General features: G+C 40.9%; 1 long non-coding RNA gene across 1 annotated transcript; it reads right to left on the minus strand.

Annotated features, from left to right (window-relative positions):
* Positions 1–2,824: 2,824 nt before the first annotated feature.
* LOC136794268 (uncharacterized) lies at positions 2,825–8,035 on the minus strand. The gene is made up of 3 exons (XR_010840882.1): positions 7,721–8,035; positions 3,725–3,821; positions 2,825–3,128 (listed from the first exon to the last, which is right to left on the minus strand). It is a non-coding gene; the product is annotated as an uncharacterized lncRNA (long non-coding RNA).
* Positions 8,036–8,410: the final 375 nt, after the last annotated feature.

Here is an 8,410-nt window from a genome sequence, read left to right on the forward strand (position 1 = left end):
TTGCTGCTGTATGACATAGAGCAGGGGACATAGACAAAAATAAGATGTGATTATAGGGTTACATTTGATATGACTGCTTGGAATTTCCTAGCAGGTGGGCTTGTTATACAGACATAGAAACACAGATATACAAGAAACTATTATTTTCTTAAATACAATAGTCGTTTTTCAAAGAGGTACCCTAGGACTCCAACTTACTCCTAGTTGGAAAAGGGAAAAATATAGGGTATGATGCTTTCAGGTAGAAAGGAAGTGAGCTGCAACCTTTCAAGCCAGGAAGTTCATCTAAAAAGAAAACATACATTATATTAGTTTCAGGTGTGCTAATATAATGTTATAAGTCAATTATACCTCAATTAAAAAAAACTTCTCAAAAATCAAAAACAAAACAGATGCTACTCTTCTTGGGTAGTTGACTAAGGACCAATTCTATGCAGACTTTTGTATACAGACCTTTACTGAAATCCAAGAGTTGCTGCTATTTGGATAGGTCTTGCATAGAGTACATATAAGTATTATTATCTAAACGGAGACATTTTTGAAAGGAAAAGGGAGCACTACTATTATTAATTACTCTGACAACAGGAGGCATACACCTGGAGTACGGCTACCCTAGTCTTGCAGACTGACAGTCAAAATGAATAAAGAGAATTTAAGAGCAAACTAAAACATAAAGAGACAACACAGACTCCAGAAACCTCTTCTGAATAGAATATCAAGCCACATCTGACTCAGAAATAGATTCTCCTCCTATTTGCAGTAAGAGTGAAACAGTCTCCCAGAATAATCCCATGAACTTTTCTGCCACTTCCAGAGTTCACCTTTTGCAAATTTCCTGAACTGGGGCTTTACTGTTCTCAGATCTGGAGTTATCACAATGTTTACTTGTCTTCAGGCTTATGGGAAAGGAACTAAACAAAGATGGTGAATATTAAATGTCAAGAAGATCATATTATTTCAGTGTGTTTGCATGGGACATTGAATTTGTGAGCAATGCTGAGTATTGAATGTATACTTAATAAATTTCCCTATAGGTTATTTTAATAACATTCATGTTATTCCTTTTATAAAGTAGTACACATATACGTATTATAGATCATTTTAAAACTACAAGAAAAATATACAGAAGAAAATTGAATCACCTGTAAACCCAACACCTAGAGAGAAAACATTTTCGTATATTTCTATTTGTGTATTTCAGATAGTTGAGATTATTCCATATAGGTCATTTCTTCTTCCCTTTTCCACCTACTGTTCGACCACTTAAACTTAATTGTTGTGCAATATTCAATAATGATGCCACTTAATGTTTATTGATGCAGCTATATAGCATATAATTTTAACCATGTCACAGTCCTATGAGGTAAGTGATTTTACTAACCCATTTTGAAGATGAAGAAATTGGGCAAATATGGGTTAGGGAACTTGCTCAAAGTTTCACCAGAATTAAGTGCAGAACCAGGCTTGAACCAAGTCTAAGTGATCCCAGAGCTCAGCTGCTAACCAGTAGGCTGTGTCCATCAGGTGTTGGTTATGAAAACAGAAAAACAGAAGGTTTTTTTCAGTATGAAGGGATTTAATGCAGGGAATGTAAGGCTTATACTACCTTGCATACACATCCCATTGGGAGAGAGCACAGTCACGAAGGCCCTAGATCTAGAAATACAATAGTGATGCCATTGTTGTTAATCTCAGCTTCCAGGAGCACTTGAGAGCTGCTGGCAAAAACCCACATCAGTCATTTGCTGATGCCCACACATCCCTAGAGCTTCTGCCAGAAACAATGGCCCATCCTTTTCTCCTGCCTTGTAAACCTTGGAAAGTGCCACCCCTGGTGATATCCACAAACACCTGCTGCCAAGGAAATCTGTGACATATAGTTTCCAGGCTTTCAGTACTTGTGGAGCAGGGGAAAGCTTAGAATGACAGGGAAGATACGGTGATGCATAGGTGATATCAAATCCACAGGTTACGAGACAGACCAGACTTTACTTAATTTTCCCCATCATGGTACATTTATGTTAATGCCTTGGTCTATGACTACAAATGAGACAGTGGTAACTCAGATTTCACTGGCTTGTGTCCCCACCTGCATACATGTTAACCATGCACCCCAGTTTAGCTCTCTCTGGGAGCTCAAGTGAGCTCACAAATGATCCTCCCTGCTCTTCACTCCTGGACCCTTGCTCTGCTTACTGCCTGCACAGCCACTGGAGGGCAGCACGTCCCCATCACCGCTGCAGCTGGTGCCTCTCCCCAGGCTAGGTCTCCTCATCCCCCCACGGCTGCAGACCCTCAGGTTAGCAAAGCATGCCTCCAGCCCCACTGTCTTGAACCCAACCAAGGTTGTCCCCCAAGTGACACGGCTCTGCACTGAGTCCTCCACCTCTTTCCTGAGGACCAGACAGTGTTTTCAGGCCTCTATGTCTCATTTATGGAAACAGCTTCTTCAGCTTGTGTTGAGTAATCCTTTCTCCCTTCTGGCTGAACTGACCCATGGGCCTGGGTTGGAGGGAGACACCTCGCTGCCTGCTCCATCACTCACCCTAATCTCTTCCCCTCAGTGTACAAGCCAAACTTCCCTCTCAGAAGCTCTTTCCTCAGTGAAAACCAACGCATGCAGAAGACACCAGTTAACTACCAACTCTGACATTTCACGACACATGTATTTTTTTGTCTGAACCCTTAGGTTCAGAAACTTTCTCCATACCTAGTGCTATGATGAAAATTTTGGACATGGCTCTTTGTCCAGTGTCTTCCCTTAGAGTAGATTCTTAAAAATGGAATCACTGCTGTGGACTTGAAACAAACAGACTGACAGATATTTCTCCAGCAAAGATGGGTTTATTTGGGATCAGCAGAGAATTTCAATTTGGGGCCTGCAATTATGAGGAGCAATGTGCAAGTCCCTGGCAAGGAAAGGCAAGGAGAATACTTTTATAGAGAGGAAAAGGAAGTTGGGAGTGCTATAGTAGTCCATAACTTTTCATTGGCTGAGTCCTTGCAGGAAAGGAAGAGGAGTCTTTCTTCTTCCTGTTGGGCTCTGCTATGGTTGCAGGACATGAGAGTTCCCCCTTCTGGTCTCCCAACTTTATTTAACTGAGGTCTCTGTTTATTAATTTTTCACACTGTAGAAAAAAGAATAAACATTTTAATTTAAGAAATTGTTAGCAAATTGCTTCCAAAAATTTTTTAACAATTTATACTTCTACCAGCCAGTAACAGGCTTCTACTTGAACCTGGCTCACTGTGCCTTCTGTTGAATAGTATTTTATCTATCTATCATCTATCTATTTTTCTATCATCTACCAATCTATCTATCTATCTATCTATCTGTTATCTATGTAGATATTTGTCCATATTCTATATATGTGAAGTATGTAATATATTTATATCTATATATCTATGTCTATGTCTATATTTATATAATTTCCCTGAGGCTGCTTTGCTCACCATATCAAGTGAATTATGACTCAATCCTCTGTCTTATATACATCATTGAGACTCTCAAACACCAACTATTCCAAAAATGCAAGGAAAGTAACACCCCCAAGACATTTGTTTAGTCAATGGTAATTGTGACAATTGTAACTGTTGATTGAATGCAAGGTATTCTTCCAGAGGCTGAAGTGGTATATTGCTAAGGAGCAGGTTAAGCTGTGAATGACCAAATATCCAAAATACAGTGAGTTAAGCTAGATAGATTTTTCCCTCTTTCTCATACCAACAAAATCAGGAGTCAAGCAGGCCATGAATGGTATGAGATCCATTGAACCAGTTTCTATCCATTTTCCACTCCCAAGTTTGTACCCACATTCCATCTAGCAGGAGGAGAAAAGAGAAGTCATGTTTCTTATTTCCTGAAGACATTTTGCAGAAGTTGTACATATTACTTCTTCCTACAGCTCATTGCCCAGAAGTGAGTCATACAGCCAAGTTCAACTCCAAGGGAGGGTGAGAAATGCAGTCTTTTTTTTTTCCATGTGATCATTTTCCAGCTAAAAATCAGAGGAGTTAAGTAAAGAACAGATACCGAGGAACAAATACATTCCTGTCTCAGATGCATATTAAGTATAATATATGATGTTTGTTATTAAATGACTCACAATTTATTTATCTCCTGGAACGTCTGTGTTCCTCCTTTACATAGAAAACACAATGCTGTGGATAATAGCCTATTGTTTTTGTTTCCTTTAATTATAGTCTGCTTTTCCTTTGACATAGATTATAGTTTTAGAGATATACTTCAAATCTGTTTCGGACTTCAAAAAACTTCTCATGCTTTGCTCTCCTTCCTAGCCCAGCCTCTCTGTCTGGCCATTAACTGATCTGAGAATAAACACTCAAATGCAGCAGGTGAGTTATGAGCCTGGAATTTTGCTTCATATCCTTTACTTGAAAAAAGAAAAACAAAAATGTACTAAAACATCTGGAAGCAAAGAAAAAAGCTAAGAGAGAAGCAAGACAGCAAGTTTCTGTGATATGCATCTCAAGTTACACTGAATATAGCTTCCATTATCCAAATTAAAAAAACTTAATTTGGACAGGCCAAGGAGCTTTAGTGGAAAGAAATATATCAGTAGACTCAGACCAATTTACAGAGATGGGATTTCATCATGATACTGTATATATCTTGTGCATCTCATCAAGTGCACAACAGCCCCAAAAAATAGTTTCTTAAATTACTGGTCAAATAAAGACAGTGACAGATTTTATGGATTAGTGACATTAAATAAAGAACAGGGTTAGCTTGAACAATGGATCCCAGAAGTCTTGAGTCTTTTCTTATCACTGATAACCACTTAGCAAATATTCTTTCTGCTGCCTCATTGGTTGGGCCAAATGTCTCTAATTTTGAGTCTATCTTTATTTCCAGCTTTCCTATCCCTCTCCTGAGCCACATATACATGCAGTGCACTCTACTCAAGAAATACTTTCTAAATGAAGCAATTTGCCTATAGTTGATACTCAATTCACATACATATGTTGATTGATAGCTTTTGTCTGAGAATTGTATGTGTCTTGAAAAAAAAAATCTCTGTACAACTTCACATCTACTAGGATGTCTATAAAACACACACACACACACACACACACACACACACCAAAACAGAAAGTAATCAGTGTTGGTGAGAATGTGGAGAAATTGGAACACTCATATATTGCTAGTAAGAATGCATAATGGAGCAACCCCTGTGGAAAACAGTCTGTTGGTTCCTCAAAGAGATAAATATAGAATTACCACATCACCCACCAACTGTGCTCTGGAAAAGAACTGAAAACAAGGGCCCAAACAGACACTTGTATACCAGTATTCATCGCAGCATAATTTATAATAGGTGAAAAATTAAAATAGCTCAAGTGTTCAATAATAGTTGAATGGATATATAAAATGTTATGTGTAATACAATGGAATATTATTCAGTCATATAAAGGAATAATATTCTGATACATGCTACAACATGATAAACCTTGAAAACATTAAGCCAGACACAACAGGACAAATATTATATGAGTTCACTTATATGGAATATCTAGAATAGGAAAATTCATAGAGCCAGGAGGTAAAGCAGAGGTCGACAGGGGCTGAGGGGATGCAGGGATGGGGAGTTATTGCTTTAATGGCACAAAATTTCTGTTTGGGGTGATGAAAATGTTATGGAAAAAGATAGTGGTAATGGTTCCATGATGTTGTGAGTATAATTAATGCCACTGAATTGAACTCCTAAAATGATTAAAATTACAAATTTTTAATATATATTTTACCACAATTTAATAAAATCTGTTGCTTTGGTCTTTCATATTAAAATGGTACTACATTTTATAGTTTACAAAAGATTGTCATGATATTTAATCCTCACAGTTCCATGAAGAGGGTAGAATATTTACCATTTCCTGCACCCCTACCTTACCCCTGTTTTAATGATGATGAACTTGAAGTTTAGAGCGATCATGTGGTAAGTTGCAGAGGTAGCTCTCACACCCAAGCCTCTTCAAGTGCTGATCTCCTAGGGACTCAAACTCGGGGAATTCTTCCATGGCTAGTTGATCTTCAGATTCTTCCAACCTGAGTTTTTGCTATGGACTTTTAGCCTCTGGTTATGACTGGCCTCCAGCCCACCCCTAACTTTGAATATCTGACCCTATGACTGAATGATTGTTAAAGGAGTGTAAATTCGGTCAAAACATGCCTGGAAAGAGATTTAATTTATACCTTCAGAAGATTCACAGGAAGAAGATGCACAAAAAAATCAAATGGAGTGGATCTGATGTCTCCCAAAGCTGGGACAAAAGTTGGGTTAGCCTGGAGAACTTAAGACAGCCTGGGAATTGTAGATCAGTGTCTAATTATTTTAGGGTCATTGAGAGCCCACGTTACTTCATTCGACTCTCGTGAGAATGGAGGGAGAAATGGCAGTAAGAATGTTTTCTCCTTTTCACAGTTGAGAGAAGGTTAAGTGCTTGCTCAAGGTCATACAGTCAGAGAGGAAAATAGACTCAGGTACCTTAACTTCTAGGTCAGGGCTCTTTCCATTATGCTGCAGCTGGCTGCTTCTAAGAGACCCAAAGCCAAGGCCCAGAAAATGCCGTGTAGAAGACTGCTGTTACTATTCTAAATTTAAGTTCGGCGGGGAATGCAGTAGGTACAGCCAGGGGTGGAGTGTGCGGATGCCATCCTGCCATCATGGATATGGAGTCTTTTTTATGGCTTATACCACTCCAACTGGCATAAACAAGACATAGCTGAAGATTAAATATCCTGAACAGTATTATACCATTAGATTTCTTGACCCCATCTCCCAGAATTCTGTCCTGTTTACGTTCTCAATTAAGTTTCTGTTTAACAAATTTCTAAAATGTTCATGAGGAGATGTCCTCTTCCTGCCATTTGGCAGGGAACAAATACTCTCTCATATACTCTGTGAAGGAAAAAAAAAATCCTTTCAGTCCAGAGCTCAAGTTGCCAAGAATAAACTGCTTAACCCCTACCCCTGCCTTGGGTGACCAATTTGTCCCAGCCTGCCTGGGACTTTTCTAGCTGAAAGTCCCGTGTCTTCCTTTTAACCCAGGACAAACTGGGGTAGTTGGTCATCCTACCATGGCCCTGATTTTCTTCATCAGCTCCCCTGTGAATCCATACCTCTTCCATTCCTACATTTAGGGCTAATTTTTGCAAAGTTGATCCTTCTAGGACAGGGTGTTGTTAATAAGCAAATAGAAGTCCCATGAGATAGCCTGGGGCAGATGGACAGGAGGCTTTCCATGGATCTCCCCACTTAGGCATGATGGTGTTGATGGGAAGGAGTTCCCTCTTCCTGCTTCTGAGGGTGATGAATCAGATCCTGCAAAATGCTGTGTCCTCACTAGAAAGACATTCGGTGGCTCTATCTACATCTAACCCAGGCAGATGAATCGGTGAACTGGGCTCGATGGCCTTTTGCTCTGTGGGACAAGGGGAGTCCCACAGATTTTTCTGGGTCCTGGGCTTCCTGGCATGAGACTTGAGAGGCTCCTGGGAGTGGAAAACAGTGGCTGTGGCTGGCTGGAAATGAGAGATATTGGTACCACTCACTCCTGCCAGGAGGAAACTAGGACTATCCCATTTGCCCCAGGGAACATTTTTAATGTTTTTAGAATAGAACATTCTAGTAAAGTCAAGCAGGGAGCAACTACCTACGACATCAGTTTACCGTAGGAACTGAGAAGATTCAGCACAAACCAGTTTGTCCTTCATTTCTCTTGGCAAAGTAGGTCTGATGACTTTGGCTGGCTTTACCCGACCCAGTGCGGCTGGCAGGTTGTCCCAGCAGATTAGATGAAGAGCTGTGCTAGCCGAGAGGTTAAAGCACTTGCTCAGACGCCCTCTTCCCAAGTGTTCCTATTTCCTTAGGACCGAGTTCTTTCAGGCTTAGATCCCGCCGCCTTTCTGTCCTCTCACAGGGTATTTGCAGCAGCTGGATTTGTTGATTTAAGGCGTGAGTATTTGACAGCTCCGGGGGCGGGGGGAGGGGAAGCACATCTAGTAGCATTTCAGCTTCACTGTCCTGCCGGGACCTTCCGTAAAGCAGAAGATGGATGCACTACATGTGTGCGCAGCGCTTATGTAAGCTGCAGGTAGCAGCGCAGAGTGGAGAACGGGAAGACAGGAGGGGGCAGGGAGATACGGTGAGGCAGGCCCAGCAATGCGGATCCCAGCTTGGAAAGCTGCGCGTGGAGGTGTGGCAGGACTGTAGTGCTGCAATGCAGAGACAGCAGCAGGGGCGGAGGACGGTTTATGAGCTCCTACCTGCGGTGCTGGGACGCAAAGCCCTAATTTGGCAATGCTCTGCGGGTAGGGCTGAAGATGGTGGGAAAGCTGCCTTATTGGGGCTTGTTTGTGGCAATAGGTGGGGGTGTGCAGTGAGGGAGG

The sequence above is a fragment of the Kogia breviceps genome, chromosome 1 (genome assembly GCF_026419965.1).
Source record: "Kogia breviceps isolate mKogBre1 chromosome 1, mKogBre1 haplotype 1, whole genome shotgun sequence".
Classification (NCBI taxonomy): Eukaryota; Metazoa; Chordata; class Mammalia; order Artiodactyla; family Physeteridae; genus Kogia; species Kogia breviceps.